The sequence below is a fragment of the Schistocerca cancellata genome, chromosome 4, assembly GCF_023864275.1.
Source record: "Schistocerca cancellata isolate TAMUIC-IGC-003103 chromosome 4, iqSchCanc2.1, whole genome shotgun sequence".
Lineage (NCBI taxonomy): Eukaryota > Metazoa > Arthropoda > Insecta > Orthoptera > Acrididae > Schistocerca > Schistocerca cancellata.
The window spans coordinates 620,746,032-620,770,264 of NC_064629.1; positions in this window are offsets into that span (position 1 = coordinate 620,746,032).

Here is a 24,233-nt window from a genome sequence, read left to right on the forward strand (position 1 = left end):
ATCGCTAGTTTTGAATAATCACAAGATTTAAAACATAGGATTCACCCATTATGAATAAGAAACCGATTGCTGTCTTATACAGAAGTCCGTGTTTTCATACCTAAATAAGAAAATGCGTCACGTCGTATAAAGAGAAAAGAAAGTGTTGCACCGCCGTGATACCGGTATAAAAGTAGCACAGAGGAAACGTAGCTTTCATTCTGTCTATATCGTCCACGTCTTTTCAGTGCTGGTTACTTCGACAAAATAAATATCTTTCATGGCACAAGAAAATCTAGATATGCTACTTCTTTATGGAGAACGCAGAAGGAAGATGAAGGCAACAGTTGAGAGGTACGCACAAAGGTAGCCCGACGTAGGGTATCCGACAGGAACGACAATACAGGGAACGTATAAAAAACTGATTCTGTAAGGGAACTGTAGTACTTTGCACAAAGGAAGGAGCTCGTATTGTCTTCAGATTAATTACCAGTGCCCATCGAGTAAGCCAGCGTAGCGTTTTTCGCATTTTGCGCGCGAACAGCTCCCATCTTTATCACGTGTCACTTTAGCAGCATATAACCGGCGGTATGACACGGTCCTAATACATCGTCAGCACAACAGATTTCCTCCTTCAAAGCAATTAATTTACCGATGAAGCTACACTCGTAATTCATGAAAACCTTAATATAAGAAATCTCGATTATTGAACCGTTGAGAATCCGTACTGACTGAGGTAGGTTGTACACTTGAGACGGTGGAGTACGACCGATTGGATCGCGATTATTGCAGACTAAATGATTGTTCTGTATTCCACTGAAGAAACCCAAACGGGTACGCAGAAATTCTTACTCAAGTGCTACCGGCTCTGTTAGAGGAAAATTTGCTTGAAATACGTCAGTGTATATGGTACCAGCACGATGGGTGCCAGCAGATTACTTGCTTGCGGATAAGAAAGCACTCATCGACATATTTCCTTGTCACTTTGGAGGATGTGAAGTTGTTATCGGTTAGCCTGTTTATTCACCTGAATTGGCGGCGCTGTCCTTTTTTCTCTGGGATGAACGTAAAAAAGATTACATGACATGCAACTTTCTTCAAAGGCTCTAGTAAAAACAAGAGCAGAAAGAGCAGAACTGTTACCGTAGTTAACTGGTGAATCATTGTTTGATGCTACGACTTTTGCTTTCGAGTTAGTGTGTTGATTCTAAATGGTTCAAATGGCTCTGAGCACTATGGGACTTAACTTCTGGGGTCATCAGTCTCCTATAACTTAGAACTACTTAAACCTAACTAACCTAAGGACATCACACACATCCATGCCCGAGGCAGGATTCGAACCCGCGACCGTAGCGGTCGCGCGGTTCCAGACTGTAGCGCCTAGAACCGCACGGCCACACCGGCCGGCTAGTGTGTTGGTCCAGCCAAATGTAGTGAAGTGTGACTAACATCAGATTTAAATTAAACTTCGACCTTATAAAAATATACTGATTGTATTCCAATACAGTGACAAAATGAAGATTACAATTACAGCTCTGGAATGTATATCAGGCTGATCACAAACATATCAAATGATTATCTCGACTCTGTACCGCTGACTGAATGTAAAATACTATTAATTAAAATGCGATGTAAGGAATTCTGCATGCGAAAAAAAACACTGCTTATAGGAAGTTCTTGCCACGAGAATACGAAGGCATACTTCAGCTGGCTGTACTCTGTGACAAAAAGAAAAAAAGATGTACGCTCCCTCAAGTAGATACAATCATTGGCCGCTGTTTAACGTCAGTCACCTCCAGCCACATGAGACACACAACAACATAACATCGAGCCACAGGTTCTCTCATGTATTCTTCATTTGTGTGGCCATAGTGCCCGTAGTTGCTTTATAATTCTTAAGGGTATTTTTGTTGTTTCGTTGCAACTACAAAAATGCGTGATTTTTTTCACCAGATGCGTTTCGCTTTATTGAAGTAAAGCATCATCAGTGGTGGTGAATTTCGGTTGATTTCTCGCTTACATCTGTAAATGCGATCTGCTAGCACATCGTTGTTGTTCTGCGTTACACACTGATAATTTTGCATACCTTCTTCATCATGCCAATGGGAGGGCGCAAATGCGTCGTATTCCAGGGGAACAGTTCCATGACGTCTGTACTGCGGGACAGAGACCACTTGACGGCGGCTCCATTACGCTCTGAAGAACAATCACATGGGCATCCATGGGTCCAGTGGAACTCGTACGAGGCACCATGATGGCCAAGGAGTATCTTATACTGGTAGCAGACCACGTACACCCCTTCGTGACTGACGTGTTCCCGACGGCAGTGGCATTTTTCAGCAAGATAATGTGCCGTGTAAGAAGGCCACGAATATAATGGAGTGATGTGGGGAACGCAGTGGCGAGTTCCAGTTGATATGCTGGCCCCCAACAACTAACAAGAACTGAACCCGATCGACCAAATCTGGAGTGTGGCTCAACATAGCACGAGAGCTCCTCGTTCGCCTCCCCGGAATTTACAGGAATTAGATGACTTGTATGTGCTGATGTGGTGCAAACTCCCTACAGCGACCTATCAAGGCTTTATTGCTTTCATGCCACGACACGTCGCCGCCGTTGTCCGTCCCAAAGCTGGACATACCGGCTGTTGGGCACGTGGTCATAAAGTTCTGGCTGATCAGGGTATGTATCATCTGCTCCAGTGTCCTCAAGATCACATTATAGCTTTAATTTCAGTTGAGAGAAAACCAACTAGCAATCAAGGGAGATCCCCTGCTCTGACTGTTCAGTAAATACTAGCATTTATACAGATGCAGTCCAGTCTATTCTGTACCTTAGCGAATTTAAAATAATTCTCTGGCTTTAGAATTCTCGGATGTTCGTCGACGCCGGTCGTCGTTTAGAGTTGCTACTTGTCTGAAACCAAATGCCAATATAATCTGTTACGGACTTATCCCAAACGGCCTTGTTACTTGCACGAATTTTATGGAAACTGGTGTGGTATGGCTTCTAAGGGTTTGAAATGTCGGTGAGTCTGCGACACTGTAAAACATGTATGGAATGCGGAGGGACAGTGGCGACTATGTTGAATGTGACGTCCTGCCATGCTCGTCTTATAGCTTTCTACCAGTGTACTTCTGCATGTCCCATTGAGTACCATTCAGTCCTGTCTGACACAAGGGAAGAGCTTTGTCCATTCATGCTAAATGTTCTCAGCTAGTTTTGTTGTACAATGCTTCTTGATACAGAACATTATTGGTTCGAGAGATGATTAAATTTTATTAATTATTACACAGGATATGCAGTTCCAACAGTTTTCCATAATTTTTCACAGTATACGACCTAGGTTTCAGGGTTCAGGACCATTTTCTAGTGATACACGTGTGTCACTGCAAAATGAAACTAAAACACGAAACAGATGATGATGATGATGTTTGGTTTGTGGGGCGCTCAACTGCGTGGTTATCAGCGCCCGTACAATTTCCCAACCTTTGCTCAGTCCAATTTCGCCACTTTCCTGGATGATGATGAAATGATGAGGACAACACAAACACCCAGTCATCTCGAGGCAGGTGAAAATCCCTGACCCCGCCGGGAATCGAACTCGGGACCCCGTGCTCGGGAAGCGAGAACGCTACCGCGAGAACGAAAACAGAGGTTATGTACAACAGAATCTTCTGAAAAATTGGCGAAAGCGTATTTTTGAGATAATAGTTATCTGTCATCAAGAACAGAAAGAGCTATGGAATTGACTTCATGAATTATTTCAATGAAATTCAATACATTACGTTACAGATGAAACAAAACGTTTGACTGGAAAGGAATTGGGATCAGTATCGGCCAAATTATTTCAAAAGAACTATCGCCGTGTTCAGTTTAACCGATTTTGGAAAATTCTGAACGGTGCACCTGCATGACCCAGTGGTAAATCCAAGAAATGCGTCTTACCACTGTGTCTTGTCACTCGACTGCTCTGTGTAATCACACTACAGAACTAGCATAATGGTTTTCTTCGTAACTATAGATTTTACCGATCATTGATTTGCTATAGATGAAATTCTAGAGGAAATATTTTCTTAAGCTTGAGCCTTCATTTGTGGTAGTGAACCTTTACCCGTAATTAAGTAACATGTTTTCATTAGATAAAACAGATTCTCACAATAAATTTGCGACACTATATCAATAAAATGTTTGCTTTTAGACACGTATGCACATTACCACCATACTCTGTGTGTCAGCGGCATGTAATATCATCTCGAACACAAGTTCGGAAGTAAAAGAAAGGTTTTACCTCCCCATAACATTAACATACAGTACCTTATGTATCCACAGATATCCAGAGAGCTACTAAGTTCGCGATTACACTTTTGCGGTGGAGCAGGCATCCACGTAAGCTTTCAAAACGTTACGAGAATAGGAGAAATGCAATTACTCTATGTTCTGTAGAGCGAAAGGATTTTCAAAGCTTCCACTTCTCGTCGTAGCAGTCTTGACCCGCATGTACTAGATTATAAGAAATGGACGTTATATTTTCTTCTGGGTCAGTATTTATGTAAGTAAATGAGATTCCACACTGGTGTACCTGGTTAATTAGTATTTCTTTGATAGAATAAATCAACTAAATAATCCAAAAAAGGGATTTTTGGTTGTTGTTGTGGTACTTAGTCTGAAAACTCATCTCAATCAGCTCCACACTCTTGTGTATCCTGTGCAAGCCTTTTCATCCTTGCGTAATTACTACAAGTTTCGTCCTATTCAACCGCACTTTAATTTGAAGAAATAGTGTCGACGGTAATTGCAAGATGTGTGCCAAGTAAGCTAATAAGACATGGCACTGATTCTCCATGGTACACAAAACAAGTTAGAACAAAGATGCGGAAGCAACGAAAACAGCATGGCAATTTTAAAAGAACCCAAAATACACAAGAGAGGCGATGTTGTACTGAAACTGGCAAAAAATCCAAAGAGATTCTGGTGGTACGTTAAGTAAAACAGAGGCAAGACACACTCCATATCTTCATCGCGCGATGGTAACAGTAATATTACCGATGATGGTGCCACCAAAGTGGAGCTACTAAACACGGTTTCCCGAATTTTTCCCCCAAAGAAGACGAAGTAAATGTTCCAAAATTCAAATCAAGAACAGCTGCCAATATGACTAACTTGGAAGTACACTCCTGGAAATTGAAATAAGAACACCGTGAATTCATTGTCCCAGGAAGGGGAAACTTTATTGACACATTCCTGGGGTCAGATACATCACATGATCACACTGACAGAACCACAGGCACATAGACACAGGCAACAGAGCATGCACAATGTCGGCACTAGTACAGTGTATATCCACCTTTCGCAGCAATGCAGGCTGCTATTCTCCCATGGAGACGATCGTAGAGATGCTGGATGTAGTTCTGTGGAACGGCTTGCCATGCCATTTCCACCTGGCGCCTCAGTTGGACCAGCGTTCGTGCTGGACGTGCAGACCGCGTGAGACGACGCTTCATCCAGTCCCAAACATGCTCAATGGGGGACAGATCCGGAGATCTTGCTGGCCAGGGTTGTTGACTTACACCTTCTAGAGCACGTTGGGTGGCACGGGATACATGCGGACGTGCATTGTCCTGTTGGAACAGCAAGTTCCCTTGCCGGTCTAGGAATGCTAGAACGATGGGTTCGATGACGGTTTGGATGTACCGTGCACTATTCAGTGTCCCCTCGACGATCACCAGTGGTGTACGGCCAGTGTAGGAGATCGCTCCCCACACCATGATGCCGGGTGTTGGCCCTGTGTGCCTCGGTCGTATGCAGTCCTGACTGTGGCGCTCACCTGCACGGCGCCAAACACGCATACGACCATCATTGGCACCAAGGCAGAAGCGACTCTCATCGCTGAAGACGACACGTCTCCATTCGTCCCTCCATTCACGCCTGTCGCGACACCACTGGAGGCGGGCTGCACGATGTTGGGGCGTGAGCGGAAGACGGCCTAACGGTGTGCGGGACCGTAGCCCAGCTTCATGGAGACGGTTGCGAATGGTCCTCGCCGATACCCCAGGAGCAACAGTGTCCCTAATTTGCTGGGAAGTGGCGGTGCGGTCCCCTACGGCACTGCGTAGGATCCTACGGTCTTGGCGTGCATCCGTGCGTCGCTGCGGTCCGGTCCCAGGTCGACGGGCGCGTGCACCTTCCGCCGACCACTGGCGACAACATCGATGTACTGTGGAGACGTCACGCCCCACGTGTTGAGCAATTCGGCGGTACGTCCACCTGGCCTCCCGCATGCCCACTATACGCCCTCGCTCAAAGTCCGTCAACTGCACATGCGGTTCACGTCCACGCTGTCGCGGCATGCTACCAGTGTTGAAGACTGCGATGGAGCTCCGTATGCCACGGCAAACTGGCTGACACTGACGGCGGCGGTGCACAAATGCTGCGCAGCTAGCGCCATTCGACGGCCAACACCGCGGTTCCTGGTGTGTCCGCTGTGCCGTGCGTGTGATCATTGCTTGTACAGCCCTCTCGCAGTGTCCGGAGCAAGTATGGTGGGTCTGACACACCGGTGTCAATGTGTTCTTTTTTCCATTTCCAGGAGTGTAGATATTCTCGGTGTAGCGAAGCAGTTTGAATCACTTAAAGAGAATGCCTCCTGTCAAGATTGTATGTCAGTTAGGTTCCTTTCATAGCATTCTGATACAATAGCTCCATACTTAGCAAACATTAACAACCGCCCCCTCGACGATAGATCCGCTCCTAAAGACCGGAAAGTTGCACTGGCCACAGGAATACTCAATAAAGGAAATGGTAGTAATACACTGAATTACGCACACGTATGACGAACCTCAATTTGCAGTAGGATTTAGAAACACATTACGTGTTCTAACATTACGAGTTACACCAAAGGATACTATCTATTGACAGATAGCTCGGATTCAGAAAATATCGTTCTTAGGAAACACAAGTAATTCTTTTATCACACGATGTAATGAGTGTTACCGACATGGGATCTAAAATTGGTTTCGTATTTATAAATTTCCAGAAGGCTTTTGATACCGTTCCTCACAAGTGGCTTCTAATGAAACTGTGTACCTATGGAGTATGTTTCAGTAGTGCGTCTCGATTCGTAACACCCTGTCAGGAAGGTCAGAGTTGGTAGTAACTGAAGAAAAGTCATCGAGTTAAAAGGAAGAGGTATCTGGCGTTCCGCAAGGAAATGTTATGGGATTCTGGCTGTTTACAATCCATATAAACGTTTAAGGAGACAATCTGACCCATTGTCACAGATTTTGTTGCAGATAATGCTATCGTTACCGTCTCGTAAAGTCATTAGAATATGAACCCTAATTATAGAAGAATTTAGACAAGACAGTTGTATGGTGCGAAAAGTGGCAATTTATTCTAAATAGTGAAGCGTGTAATGTTGTCCATATGAGTACTAAAAGGAATCCGTTAAATTTAGCTTACATAATAAATCACACACATATAAAGACTGTGAACTGAACCCAATACTGAGGAATTACAATTCCGAATAACTTAAACTGGAACGATCACGTGGATTATGTTGTGGGGAAAACGAACCAAAGACTGCGTCTTATTGGTAGAACACTTAGAAGATGCAACACGTCTACTAAACAGATTGGCTACATCACGCTTGTTCGTCCTCTTCTAGTTTATTGCTGCACAGTATGGGATCCACACCAGAATGGACTGACGAAGGACATAAAAAAAGGACAGAGCGATTTTTATTACCATGTAATGTAGGAGAGAATGTCACGGATATGATACGCGAGTTGGGTGGCTATCGTCAAAGGAAAGACGTTTTTAGTTACTGCGAGATGTTTTCATGAAATTTCAATCACGAAATTACTCCTCTGAATGTGAAAATATTTATTTGGCGTCCAACTACATCGGGAGAAAGGATCATCAAACAAATAAGTGAAATGAGAGCCCCCACGGGGAGATTTAAGTGATCATCTTTCTTGAGTATAACGGCAGAGAAATAGCTTGAAGGGGATTTCATGAACGCTCTGCCAGGTATTAAAATTTGAAGTGCAGTGTGAGTATGCATATGTAGCTGTTGATCTTCGCTGTAGGCAAGCATTTGTCTCCCTCTAAATTTTGAGCCACATCTCCCTCTCCACACTTCTTGATAATAATTTAGTGGGGATGTAATAGTACGCCACGCATTGTCTTACCGCCACTAGTAGACTATTGCAATGAAGCTGATTTTAGCTCTTCTGCATTATGGGAATCAGCATTGTTGCCAAATATGAACACACGTGATTATGAATTGAGGAAAGAAGGAGAGGGGATCTCTAATCTCTCGCCCCTTCCCCTCTCTCTCCTCTTCATCAAATTTATGATATAAATTCTGTTTCCAGCACTAACGCTTCGAACACAGCTCTGTACCGAAGATCGATTAGTTTTTTATGTAAACTGTACTGTCGTTTCAGTTACTTACAGAAGAGAAAGGAAAGAGTTATTTCTTCCTCTTCACGATAGGTTCAGCCTTCCTTCAGCTATTTAGTTAATACGACGGTGTAGAGCAAAGTCGTGTGAGCCACAGCAAACCTGAGTTCAGTTTTTACGTGCGGCGCCGCCAGTTGGTCCGGCAGTTTATGCGGCGTCGCGGCCCTGGGCGGCCGCCAATATCCCGCAACGGTAGAGGGAACGCTTGCCTCCCTCAAACAGACTACAGCGCAAACAGTGCCAACGTTGTGTCTGCTATGCGTCGGCGATTTTACTGAAAGCCTTCTCCTCACGTTCACCAGCTATTGTCTCACACACGGATGAAAGGAAGGTTACCGTCTAACATTCCGTCGACACACACGGAAGACTTCGCGTCGTTGTCGTTTTATATTTGGATTGGAAGTAACGACGTCTCGCTTCGATGAAAATACCATTTCACCTTTTCGCTAAAACTGTTTTCAAGCACAGGAATGCTTAAATAAAGATGAATAGGCCGGGTTTTGACCCCGCATGTCGTCTACACGTGTCCAGTAGCAATAACAACAGGGTCGCCTCGATTTTGTTGCCTCAGAGTTACATATTACACCAACACACGTGCTATTCTTGGAAGCAGGACATACTATGTATTTATGAGCGATGATAATATCGGTAAAAATAGGTTGTACAATGAATAAGTCCAGTTTCGAAATCACTAATGCAAGCTACAGCTATGACGGTAGCCATTCAGACTTCTAGCAATGAAACAAATACTAATCATCTGACTATAACCTTTAATTGTAGGAAGGACGGTGATATAATATATCTTAACACTACATTTGATTCCAGTATCCTTAGTGAATCCCCAAACCTGTCGACAATGTATCACATAGTCAGAGCACATAACATCGTTCAGGTAGATCCATCCGCCCACTACAAGCGTAATCTCATTCATGCTATTTTGTAGGGGTGGGTTATGTAGCGACACCAAGTTTCACACACTTTTATGTTTTCCTGTCACCGACATCACCAACACACCATATATTCGTATTGCACAAATCGATCACAGTTATGTAACAAGGAACCCCTTTAAGTGCGAGGTCGCAAGTTTAGTCTTTAGTACGGCTCATTTGAAAGTGTTATGCTACCAATTCCCACATGAAAAATATTAAATGTTAATGACATCCTGTGCATCAGGAGGGCGTCAGACAATGAGTGTCCGGAAGTTGCAGAGATCAACCTTCTACGGGATGCATGTATTACACTTCAGAAAATGGACATCGTGCACATTCAAGAAATTTTCGAAACAAACCATTAACGTGCACCATTAACTCCAAATGTAAAATGGTGCGACACGGTGATCAGAAAGATTCGCACCATCAATATCGAAGGCGAACTCCTTGGAAGTTACAAACGGCGCAGGACGTTCAGCTAGGTATCCACTCTTTTAAAGAATGCGTATAGAACCATATGGTGTAACGGGCTGATGAGAACTTGTGGAATGTGATGGCATGCAACCGAATGTGAAACAGACAATCGTGGCACTTATGGCGAACTGGCTTCCCTGTACGGTTTAGCTGCAGATAGTGCGATAACATGTTTTATAGGCACGGAAATAACAAATACCCAGAAGCTGAATTTGTCCTTTGGTTCCAGGTGGTATTAACTGCAATGTCACACACTTTTCAGGAGGGATAGTTTGCTCTGAGGGAGCATTATTTTTATCTGCAGACCAAGAATCAAGCAAACGCAATTTATTTTGACCAGCTACTGGCCAAAAGCAGACCTGATATCATAGTTTTTCTCTTACGCCCATTTTCCCACACTTGCTTGTTGTGACGTAAATTCCCCACTTCTTTTGCAAGACCATGCACACGACAAAGAATCGTAGGGGGCAGACCACCAACAACTCAGCGCAATAAATAACTGTCCATGCAATGTAGTATCAACATTAACAGTTGGAATTACTGTATACGAATATGTTAAGGCACTGATGTTAGTTGATCTTGACACAGCTCTCTTCGTACCTATAATTTCCAGGGTTCTTTCCATATGCATTTCCTCTTCAAATACCGAATGATCAGTCTGAGAACAAATTCTTTACCAAACGATGGGAAAAGTTAGGTGATTTCACATACAAATTTTAGAGTCCATTCCGCTGTTTTGGTTGAAATTTCACTATCTTACCTCTTCCAGTTCTGTAGTACTAGTTTGAAGTTATGAAACCATTCACTACTTACCTTGAAATCACTGTAATTTATGTCGCGCTCAGTTTGACATGCACAACGTGGTAGATCACTTTCATGCGCTTCCTGTAAACTGTATCGAGCCTCCTCGAAACGCGCAAACACCATTTTTGTAACAAGTGCATCTTGTTCTTCCTTAAATAACCGTAGTTTTTCTTATGAACTGCACGGTTATATTGCCAAAAACTTATTAGAAATCTGCACGTAATTACTTTTTTGCTGTTCTGTGGATGATATTCCATGTACGAAATTGTGCTTAGCACCCGCTCCATGGACAACGATTATCCTTTAGTACGTTTCATTAGTGACGGCATCTGTGGATCCCTGTCCGACAAGGATGATGAACTACATGTCTTTACATCTGTTTCAGGACCACTTTCGTTTGTTAAGGACGTATCGTCAACACTGCTGATCACGTACATTTTCCGCACAGTCGAGAGTATACGACACCATGAATTCCACTGGCTCTTTCTTCCCATTCTGCGAAATTTCTTGGGTTCCTTTCTGACGAACTGTCAACCTCGGCAACTGTTGTTGTACATAGAGCTTCTTTGTTCAATAGTGCCATTGCTCTGCTTTGTATCAACGCCAATAGCACTTTAGCACTGTTGGGAGTTACTCGTCGTTTTAGCAGTTCTTGTAGCTTCATGCTAAGCTCACCATTGGATACTTCCAGTCCCGCCATCTGTTGCCATTAGCAGTCAATACTGTGGTTGAATGGTAGGCAATATGTGGGGGTGTCGATTGCCGTACACATCCTTGACCTTTTGTGACCTCATACTCAAGGAGTCCTTGTAAGCATAACAAACGTAAGTGTTATAAGCCTCCGTTACGACTTACAAGCCGATCTGAGCAGTCCTCTTAGATCGTTTCGAGATGATGATATCATTTATTTCTGGATTCGTTCCGCCTTGAGCAAAAACAACTTTTTTTATTCTTTTTACCCATAAACGTTTCGCTGAAATTACAGCGTCATCAGTGGATCCTTTTATTTTCTTTTTAGTTACCACATGCTGTGTTTCTTATTATTTTCTGTATTTTGCTTTACATCTCTTTTTAACCATTTGTCATTTTTTCTGGTTACCTCATTGTATCCAGTGTGAAAATCTACACTTCGAAACTTTTACTTTGTCACTGTTTACAAGATGTGAAAGCAAGACCTTGGCGTCGGGGGTCCTGATTGCAGAAAATTCTCAGCATTGCTTCTCAGACTTTCTGCACCTGTTCTAGCCAAACTAAGTGAGTTGGGATCAGCCTTGAAAAGTTGTTCAAGAAAATCATTGCACCATTTACAGTTCTGTGTGGTGTGTGAACAGAATCTGTTCACAGAGCTGTGTACAGTCTCAAACTGAAACCCTAAAAGGAAATATAGATCAACGACAAAAAAGTTCAGATACTGTTCGTCGACGTCACTTATGCAACGATTTATTGTGTATCAGAATGACTTTTTTCTGATTAAGCATGGCATTTCTCATTCTCAGTTATGGATGTCGCCACTTCCGTAAATACTGACTCATGCAAGAGGCTCTCACTACGATATATAAATCAACAACAAATTTTTTGTACTATTGCAAGTTCAGTAAGGCAATTTTGATTAACTTTTCGAATAAATATGGCGACGGCCTTCCCGCAGTGGTAACACCAGTTCCGGTCAAATCACAGAAGTTAAGCTCTGTCGGGGTTGGTTAACATGTGGATGGGCGACCGTCCGCGTCTACCTAAAGCTGCTGGGAAGCGGGTTGCACTCAGCCATTGTGAAGCCTGTTGAGGAGCTACTTGACTGAGAAGTAGCGGCTCTAGTCATGAAAACTGACAACAGACGGGAGAGCGGTATGCTGACCACATACCCCTATATGTCTGCATATTGTGACGCCTCTTGCTGAGGATGATATAGCGGTCGTTGGCAACTGTTGGGCAGTCCAAGGCCTTGTTCTGACGGAGTTTGGAATAAATAAGAACCAGTAATTTCATAATGGGAGTCTACCATCAATTTGCTACATATTTAGATAAATGGTGGACTTGTAACTGGTAAGTGCGAAACACAGTCGTAAAATGTACACGTGTACCATATTACACGATATACAGACAAATGGAAGACATGTTCTTAAACATGCCTGATTAAACAAGGTTATAATTACGTCAGATGGACAGCACACTGCCTGTGGTGATGACAAGGGTGGAAATCTATTTTCAGGTACAACGTACATGTAGATATATTACACGAGGAAACAGTTGCTCATGATAATTTTGGTGCATACACAAAACTGTTGTGATTTTGATTCCAAAATTTCACCCTAGATATATCTATGGATCTGAAAGCTCTATCCGACAGAGTTCAATGTACAGTTCTCCATGTGATAGCATCAGTGAAAGCTGCTGTATCACTGGAAGGGAGGATTGCATATCATATGAGATCTGGAGCTGCCCTCAACATAAATAAATGTAATGTGGGTAAGTAGATGAAAAAGACCCAACATTTCTGTAATACACAGTTGACGAACTGTCACGATGATCACTCAAACATGGAAAATCTAATAGGATTTACGCCAGAATAGTTTAGATTACACGATAAACAAAATTAGTTATGATGGCGACAAATATCAGATGAAGGTTTAGTAGCACATAGTCTCATCAGACATCTTTTTTTCGGTGACGTTGGTGGCTAAGATATAGCAGGGGACTGAATGTCTGTGCTCATTTCATTCTTAGTGGTCATTGTTTGAGATACCTCCTTGAGTGCTTGCATCGCCACAGATCGCACAGCGATTTTTTACCATACACGACCTTACATAGTCTGCAATTTCTCTTAAACTGTTGTTTCAGCGTTTTTTGAAGCGTTGGTCTTCGGAAATAGTTCTGTGAATGCTCGAGTAGAAAAGTAACAGTTGGACGGATGCTATGACATGAAAAACTTTTTGGATTTAGCATATAGTATGCCCTTTGGAAACTTAATTTCCTGTCCCACTTACTTTTCTATGAATTTGGAACATCCTCAAATCCAAACTTGACACATTGTTGGTGACGTGGAAGAGCTCGTTGTCTCTGCTTAAACTGCTGAAAGACAGTCTTCGCAAGTTGTATTACCGTTATACGCTAACGTCAGTAGCTCTACAGAACTACTACGGCAGCAATCTTGATTATTGTTAAGTTTCACCCTCCTCATTCCCTATGTGCTGTTTTGCCAGATTTAGATCGATAAAAATCAAAAATGGCTCTGAGCACTATGGGACTCAACATCTTAGGTCATAAGTCCCCTAGAACTTAGAACTACTTAAACCTAACTAACCTAAGGACAGCACACACACCCATGCGCGAGGCAGGATTCGAACCTGCGACCGTAGCAGTCCCGCGGTTCCGGACTGCAGCGCCAGAACCGCTAGACCACCGCGGCCGGCCGATAAAAATCTATGGTGGTGGAGGTAGACAAGTTGTGCTCTGTATTATGACAAATTCACCTACGGCACGAATATCTATAGTTAAAAGAACGGTACATGTAACTAAAAACCTCTACTACTAAAAATATCAACAAGGAAGAACGACAGTCCTTATCCTGTGGAAATTTGGTAGAAAAACAGCGCATTCGTCCCCCTTTCTCCTAGAGTCGCGTTTTAGCCCGTACAAACTGGTTTGCACTAAAGAAGTCGCAGGTTCCACTGTAAACTGTCAGAATTTTACCAGTATTTGCATTAATTTCTCAATTTTCACCCATAGAAAGTATTATCAATGTGGCACTAGGCAACTTTGAGTGGGGATGAGTCCGAATTTTGGAAAGAAAAGTACTGAATTGGGTAGGGAATTAATTCACTTTCAAAATAGCATAAGTTAGTAACATGTTTCCATTTGCCATATTCCACCCCATGATCTAACAGCCTTGTCGCGATGGTAACACCGGTTCCCGTCAGATCACAGAAGCATTGTCGGGCTTGGCGGACACATGGGTGGGTATCCGTCCGGGAGTGTCGAGCTCTGTTGGTGGGAGGGTTACACTCAGCCCTGGTTAGGCAAATTGAGTAGCATCCTGATTGAGAAGTAGCGGGTCCAGTCTCATAAACTGACAACTACCGGGGTAGCACTGTGCTGACCACAAGCTCCTCAGCATACGCATTAAGTGACACGTATGACCAGAGGATTATACGGCGGTAGGTCGGTACCGTTGGCCTTCAAGGCGGGTTCAGCCCCTCCTACTTCAAACCAGGCGGGGCTGTTATCATAATGGTCTGCAGGTTTCAACAGGCTCTCCAGAACACTTCGAGCCACTAGAGTGTTTTAAATTGTTGTACCACCATTGTTCCTCAGCCTTACTTTGTAGGTGGAATTTGTCTCAATTTCTGCATGTTCTAAGAGCTGTAAGATCAATAATAAATTTTCTCAACAGGTGTACAATAGTCTGAGATGTTTTTACTTGACTTTGTGAGGCAGTTTATAGCAAGCTGAGCACAAAATCTCTAATATTCCACCACTGCAGCGATATGGAGACGAATGCGTAGAGTAGCAGCAATCTGTGGCTCATTGTTTCGCCTACAGCATCGGTAGCTGTAGGGATTGCGGAGCACACGTCACATGCAGATAGCCATTACGCTCTATTGAAAACAGGTTGACGGTTCGGTGGATAGTTTTGCATTCGTACCTCGTCACTGAATCCTTCATTACCACATTTCACGAATACGAACCTTCCATTACATTGTCTGGACTTGAAATTTGATATGGAACTCTAATTGCGTGTTGTTGTGTAAGACGATTCTGGGCTTGTACATCGGCTCTGAATTGAGCTCACGTTACCAGCAGTAATAACGTCCTCTCTCTACGGCATTTCCGGCCGTCCGCTTAACGTCGATTTCGATTTCCACACGATACATGGCTCGCAGCAGTTACCTGCAAAGTAAATGTCAGGCTAAAACACAGGAAAATTAATTTCAATATTTTTGATGGATGAGTTGGATGAAGCAGTAGTAACTTGATTAACAGCAATACTGACGTCAGCTGTCAATGACGAGTTACTCTTAAAGTTGTAATTGCGACATGTGTATTTTTGAAGCATAAAATGGTAAATTTCTTATTTTTCTCAGTATGTCTGGTGGGTAAGAGGGACAGCATTCATGTTAATATTTGTCATTGAAAATTAATAAAAAAACTAGTGTTAATTTATTAATTCATTCAATAACAAATTCAAATTTAAATACAATTAGTGTTCATCTGTAATACGATGTAAAACAGCTCGTATAGACAAAAGAGTTTGAGAACATATAAATAGTAACACAAAGACATTTCTTCTCCGTCAACAAAAAAGTTATTGAAATTTCTACACTTATGAATAGAATTTGTGTTTTTTTAGCACCGTTGCAACGAGTGTCTTTCACATGTTCGTCAGTTTCACAACCCACTCTATTTTTTTAAGCCATTCCTGTCAGCCTCTTTCACATTGTATCATAATGTTTACATCATTAGAAGCGTATCTCCACTCAGTCTCTTTCTTTTCATAATACCTAGGGAGCTGGCGCGGTGGTTAGCACACTGGACTCTCATTCGACAGGAGGGCGGTTCAAATCTGCGTACGGTCATCCTGATATAGCTTTACCGTCATTCCCCTACATCGTTACAGGTAAATGTCGGGATGATTCCCTTGAAAGAGCACGCCCGATATCCCTCCCCATCCATAATACATTCCGAGCTTATGCTGCTTCTACAACAACCTCGATGTCAACGAACCGCTAAACCCTAATCTCTCATGCTCATGCTTCCTTGTTTTCCTAACAGCGGCTTCATATATTTTCCTGTGTCTGTCATGCGAAGAGTTCATCCCTCAGGGCAACTACAGACTTACATACATTCGTTGTCCACATGATATGTTAGCTGTGCAGGTGGAGGAGAAAAATCCCATAAACAATTATTCAGTCATAATCGAGGCTTAACATAAAAATGCGCAACAGACGCCATCTTATTCAAATAGACCTGAGGATAGGGATATGGGAGAGAGGGGTTTTCAAGCATGAATTACTCGAAGCGCGATAGAAAGTCATACATGGTCACAGTATCATAAGAATGTACAATTGCTTATCTTACCTGATTTTAAATCACGTTCCTCACTGTAGAATTTCAACTCCATCCTATCGCCGACGAGGTCATTGGAGCTTCAGCACAAGGGGAAAGACAGGAAAGGTTGTTCGCGTAATCTGCAAGGAAACCGTCCAGGCATGTGTCATAAGTAGAACAGCGCTCTACTAAAACCACGGTTCGGCAGTTTTCGTAGAATACATACGTGACATAGTGAATGATAGGATTACACAGTAGTATTGATAGCACTGGTAGGGAAAGAAGCATAAATGAATCTGTGAGAGAGAAACAGTGAACTGACGAGGTCTCTTTGTTTTTTAATTGTTTGCATTTCACGTTATTAGAAACACATATCATTCAGCGTTAGTCCATTGAGTAGTTTATACCCTTAAAAATATACATAGCATTTTATAGGCAATAAAAATTACTTGATCGTGTAACCTCTGCGTTTTTATGTAACCGAAGCAAGTACTATTTACATGGAAGAACATAAAGGGAGCTACATAATTATTGTTGTTATTTTGTACTCAATAGAACGTTCTTTATCATGATCAAAGGCAAAGGTTTCTCGTTGTTATGTATAAGTCAGAAAGTTATTTATAAATAATAGACACATATTTTATATAATCTCGACGAAGCGATGTCTAATATCTTTTGTTTTCCAGTTTTTAAATTTTACCCTTTTCTGAAAAAATTGCGTTCTCTAGCGCTGTTTGATCAGTCTGTTTTTTTTTTTTTTATTTTACTGCAATATACCCCTTTTCCACGTTGCAAATCAACAGATTCCGAATAAAACCAGAATTACACATGGATAGATTTAATTTTGTTATAAATATTTTTTTTATTTTTACAGAAGAGACAGGAGAATAGCTATGTAGAACAAAAATGTTCCTTGAGTTATGGAGCCCTTTATATATATATTCACTCAGTTTCTAAACGGTTCACCGCTGCCAGTTTCTAGGAAATGGCTCTGAGCACTATGGGACTCAACATCTTAGGTCATAAGTCCCCTAGAACTTAGAACTACTTAAACCTAACTAACCTAAGGACACCACACACACCCATGCCCGAGGCAGGATTCGAACCTGCGACCGTAGCAGTCCCGCGGTTCCGGACTGCAGCGCCAGAACCGCTAGACCACCGCGGCCGGCTCCAGTTTCTAGGAGAACGTAGTGCGAGGTTGTTCGCATACGTAAACAAGTCGATCGAAATGAGGTAATGCCCGATAGGTATTCAACACATCTAATGCGGGTAACGTGATTACGATTACGATACTAGGAAAACTACCGTAGTCTAAGCTGACCTAAGATTGATTACGGTAACTTATGGTAGTTGAACAGCTCTAGTCATAACCAAGTTAAGGAAACCATTGAGAACCTGAATCTGGAAAGTCTGGAGGGAATTTGATCCACGTGAATCCAGGACATCGTGTCATGGCGGCTGCAGTGTAACACGTGTTAAGTTCGGCTCGCGAAATTTTGTTGAATTCGAAGGTGTTCTAGCAGGTGGTGTTGTCTAGTACAAGTGGAAATCGTGTAAACAACAGTGTTCTGTGCAGTAGTGCTATTTTTTTTCTGTGCTCCGCCAATATCTTCGAGAAAATGGTAAACAGAAGAGTCAACAACAGCGCGTCCAGCAGCGGGGAAGCAGCAGGTGCGGCGGGTCTGCTCTTGGCGGAAGGTGTGGCCGCGGCTCCCGGTATAGCGTAGCTGGTCCGCTCTGAGGTAAACGCTGCGCTTCGCGATAAAAACAATCTCGATCTGATAGCAGGCACTATATCAGATACTGTAACGGCAGCAGTATTGGCCAAAATGCGTGAAACTGTTGAGGCCAATACTGCCGAAATTACAGCACTAAAAAAGTCTGTGTGTGAATACGAGAAAAAGGCACGAGAGTTGGAAGTGAAACTATCTGCCGCAACAGACGAGCTAGAACAGTACCAAAGGCGAAATAGTCTACGACTATTTGGAGTAGCAGAAAATAAGGAAGAAGACACAGACAACCTGCTTATACAGGTTGCGCGTGAAAAATTTGGCGTTGAAGTGACCAAGGCAGACATTGACAGGAGCCATCGGGTGGGACGAAAACTACCAGGTGCTACCAAACCTCGTCCAATAATAATTAAATTTGTCTCGTACCGACAAAGGACAGAGATCTTTACCCAAAAGAAGAAGTTAGCAAGGACAGGGCTTACAATGAGGGAAGATCTGACACACGAATGGCTAAAGAATTTAAACAGTGCCAAATACCATTTGAGTCTTCAGAATGTGTGGACTCAGGATGGCAGAGTAATCATTAAGACAGCAGCTGGAAAGAAGACAGTAACAAACATGACAGAACTGAATAGTATTAAGTGAAGCTACTCGAGCCAAAAGTGCAAACTTAACACCATTTGCTAATTGTAACAGCCCTATACTCAGATATAGTCTTGTAATTGTATTAACTTTTTAATTATACCCATATTTGTACCTTCAACTAATTGTTTTTGTAACTGTATTAATTTTTCACTATTTTTTTAGTGTCTGTAGCTCTAACCATTACTTAATTTTAGTTACTGCTAATACTTTTTTCATTTTCTCAGTTTATTCTCTTCCATTCTGTAATAGTTCTATTGCAATTATTAGTCTCTCCTTTAGTTCATTAATCACCCATCTCTTCGGTTTAAATTGTTTATAACAAAAATCACTATCAGTATCACTTTAGCAAATTTCAATCTAATTGTAGCTTCCTACCATAATCACTACCAGTATTGCGAGGTGCCGGGGCTAGCAGTGTATTTAACATTAAATTCTTCTAAAATCTACATATGTAAATGATGCTCTAAGCCCCCCCCTTTTCTAACTCCGACTTTTGCTGTTGCACAAGGATAAAAAAAATACACGAACTGACTCTAATCAACCCTGCCAGTGGAGTAGAAGAGAGTTTGGCACCTGCAATAATTTAATTTGATAGTTAAGTTAAATAAACGAAGGTTTCATTAACATAGTGAGGAATGATAGGGTTGCTCTACCGATTAACAGAATGAAAGTTCTGCCCAAAATAACAATATGATTTATTAAGACTAAACACAAAATAATAAACAAAAACACATGAATTCTTTTACAATACATCAAACTGGCTCAAATTGGAGACTCAAACAAACGCTGTAAATGTGAAGTTGTCCCTAAACTAGATTGTGAGGATTATGACGAAGTGGTATGTGCAGCCAATTCCTTGCAACTCAAATCTTAGAGAAAACACATAGCCAACCCAACATTAATTCCTGCTACCCAAGACAGAACAAAGTTAGAAAAAGACGAACAGGCGCGCTCTGCTGAGCTCTGATTATCACCTAGGAAAATCCCTGTCTGCCGGTGCTGCGGACATACGTTACCAAACTGTCTTCTTAACTGCCAGAACACGATCTGGTGTACCGGAGCCGATGGCAGGTTGCTTCGACGTCCTCGACCGAAAGGCGAGAGCCGACTACCTACAAAAGCACCCGTACAAAACCGAACACAGAACATTCCCGCCCCCACGACAGTGGCCGTGGTTAAACGTTCCAATCAGCAACTCGAAAACCGGCGGAAAATTCCACTCCATTGCCGGAACACTACCATTCCACCAATGGAGATTCTTGGCGCCAATTTCTGCGCCGATATTGCTACGTCACGGAGGTATGCCCTTAGCAAGCCAATCACAGTTACTATTTTGCAGAAAGCGCGGGAATTTTCCCGCCACAGCTGCCTGGGTACACAAGTCATTCCCACGCCTCGCTGGTAGCCCGCCAGAAAGTGTTTTCGCTAAGTTTCTGCGAAGTAACGGAACCTCTAGCCAAGCCGATACTTCAGGCCCTGCGGGCGTGCCTCTTGACAATGTCGGCGTCTGGAAAGCATTCACTCAACTCCCTCACACCTGTCGGCTTACCCTTTCAAAGTCAACAGAGCCCGCCTGTCACTGGACCACCCGGGTGACGAGAGACGCTGCGTGGGAAGTCCGCGTGTGAAGGAATAGCAACTTTCCACTGCATGCAATTAGAGAGGAGAATCGTAAGATAGAAATATGAGAGGGGGCTCATGCCACCTCTCAGTATCACTTTAGTAAATTTCAATTTAATTCTAGCTTCCTACAATAATCTATTAATTATTAAACTTACTTCTCTCTGCTGGCAGCATCGACTTCTTAAATCACTCCCCTTTCCCTTATTTCCACCCCAAGCTGTTTCAAATACGCTAATTACATTTCTCCTCTTACGACACAGGATACACAGTGACACACAGCTGTCACTATTTTGGTCATATTCTCCTTGCACCGAATACCACTAATCCATTTTCTATACTCCCGCAGCCTCAGGAAATCTCTTGCAGTCGCCTTTCTTTCGGCACTCGCGGAGTCACAAACAGGGTGCACAAAATCTCGGACACCCCTGTGTTATGTCACTTGGCGGAAGTACCGGTCAGTGCCCCTCGCGGCAGGTAGTGCCTAACAAAGGGACAAACCAGTCTGCCACCCTACTCCAGGCTGCTCAGCGGAATGCGCCAGAGCTTTTAGCAGCTCACTGCAACATCCCGTCTTTACCTGCACATTACAAAGAACTTAGCCTCCTCTTCAACCAACTAAACTACCACGTAATCCTCTTATCCGAAACGTGGTTGAAACCACACATATCCTCTGCATCTATTCATCTCCCAGGGTACACATTTCTTAGGGCAGACAGATCAAAAAAGCGACGTGGCGGGGTCGGCGCGTATATACGAACAGATCTCAAAGCGAAAGTCTTATGTACGTCAAATCCTGCTGAAGAAAAAGAGGCTGAATTCATGTTTATTGAAATAAATATACAAAGTCGGAATTTCTTGACTGGCGTCGTGTACAAGCCGCCAAAAATAAGCTCCTTCCAGTCGGAATTACATTCACTTCAGAGTCAATACGAACATGTCATCGTAATGGGTGACTTGAATATAGACCTGCTAAGAGACACTCCCTCCGCAATAAACCTAAGAAGACTGTTTAGCTGCAATAGCATGAACATTCTTCCATTACAACCCACACACCATACGGCGCACAGTCATACTCTTATAGACGTAATCGCAACGAAACAGACTGACAAAGTAAGAGATGTTGGTCAAACATCGGTCCCCGGCCTCTCAGCACATGATGTAATATTCCTGGCCTACTCTGTGCAGCCCCCAAGGATCAAATCGCGTTCCATAACTTGTAGGAACATGAAACGTATTGACCTTGACGCTCTAACAGTCGATTGCTGAGAAATCTCATGGCATCAAATAATCAGAGAACCTACAATCGACGGCCAAATTAATGAACTTGGTGATAAACTCACTGCCCTCTATGACAAACATGCACCTGTGCGCACAATCCGTGTAATAAAATCTCCTGCTCCATGGCTGACAGCTGAATTACGTCAAATGATGACTAATAGGGATGCTGCCCACAGGCGTTTCAAGGCAGATCCGAAACCCGAGCGTTTCGAAGAATATAGAAAGCTACAGAACAGAGTGAAACAATGCATTCGCAATGCTAAAATCAGGCCACGACTCTATGGAAGAATCTCCGTAGCTTGGGGGTCGGAAAGGCAAAATCGGAAACTACTTTTCATGTGTCAGCTAACGAATTAAATGAATTCTTTTCTGCACCTCTGAATACCAGCACGGCTGATAATTAACGTCCACAAGAATCCCCAAACAAGATAACTAACAACGATACCTTCCATCTAAAAAATGTAACCACAATTACGGCAAGAAAAGCAATAATGAGAATCTCTTCTGATGCAATAGGCAACGACAGTATCGGTATAACCATGATTAAGAATGTTGCAGATGTCTTAGTACCTGTCTTAACTGACATATTTAATTTTTCCCTCGTGAACGGAATATACCCCACTGCATGGAAAAGAAGCATAATTAGACCCATCCCTAAGATCGAAATCCCGCAACTGCCTAGCGATTACCGACCAATTAGCATACTGCCTGCTGTTTCCAAAGCACTTGAATGTATTGTTCATGACCAAATCACTGAACACTTGCATGAATTCAGCCTATATGACAATTTTCAATCCGGTTTCCGTAAACATCACAGCACAAACACTGCTCTAATTAAAGTAACTGATGACCTGAAATATGCCATCGACAATCGAAAGGTAACAATATTGACGCTACTGGACTTCAGCAAAGCTTTTGACACTGTTAACTTTGACATATTGCTCAGAAAAATGCAACAGCTTAATTTCTCTGATAGTGCAATGAGATGGTTTGAAAGCTACTTAAAAGACAGACAGCAATGTGTTGTCTGCGTGAATGAAAAATCTTCCTGGAAACATGTTTCCTCGGGAGTGCCACAAGGATCAGTCTTAGGACCACTTCTGTTTTCATTATATGTCAACGATATTTCGTCGGTTCTGTCCTCCTGTAAATATTATTTCTACGCCGACGACCTCCAGCTCTAACTAAGCGTCAGACCTGAAAATGTAAACACTGCAATCGCTCAGATGAATGATGATCTGTCTTCAGTAGTGACATGGGCGAAAAACCTGGGGCTTAAACTAAATGCAAAAAAGACGCAAGTAATCTTAATAGCCCATCAGAAATTAATAAGTTCAGATTTCCGCGAATGGCTACCTCCTATTCTGCTCGACGGTACTCCAATACCATATTAGAAAACAGTGAAAAACTTGGGTGTAACATTGGATGAGCATCTCAACTGGGCGGAGAATACAGTAGCAGTGTGCCGAAAGACGTCTGTATGTCTCTATGCTCTCAAAAAGTTTCGGAACATATTTCCACAGGATTTGAAACGCCAGCTCGTGCAAGCACTCGTTCTACCGAACCTCCACTATTGTGACGTGATTCAACAAGGCATGAGTAGTGAAAACAAAAGACGGCTAGAGCTACCCATGAATGCCTGTGTGCGTTACACCTGCAACATTTGCCGATATGATCATGTTAGTGCTTCATACTCCGAGCTAGGGTGGCTGCGGCCGGACAAATTGCGTGACTACCACACTCTATGTCTACTTCACCGACTCCTCGTCGCGCAAGCACCCCAGTACCTTGCTTCAGAGATTAAAAACCTGTCATGCCATCATAATCGAAACACGAGGTCACTCTTATTTGGTACCCTAACTGTGCCCACTCACAAAACAAAAACTTTTGCAAACTCCTTCTCAGTTGCCGCTGTCCGCCTCTGGAATAAACTGCCCCTTACCTTGCGCAAAATTCAATCTCCTGCTGCTTTTAAGAAGAAGTTGAAGCATTTCCTACTATCATCCTCATAACGTTCTCCACAAAATTAATGTACAAGGCCAATCCTCTCATCTATCAAATAGCAAAGCTAGCGTCTCCTATCTTGCTCCTGAGATGCCTTCCTCTTCATCTATCTCTATTAGCCATGCAATCTTCTTTTCCTCTATCTTTCCTTAATTATGTTTCATCATGTCTCTCTATTCTTCTCCTCCCTTCACCGTGAGTCTCCCTCATACTCCCTGCTGCCAGCACTCCTATCTAAAATCTGTCTCTTCAA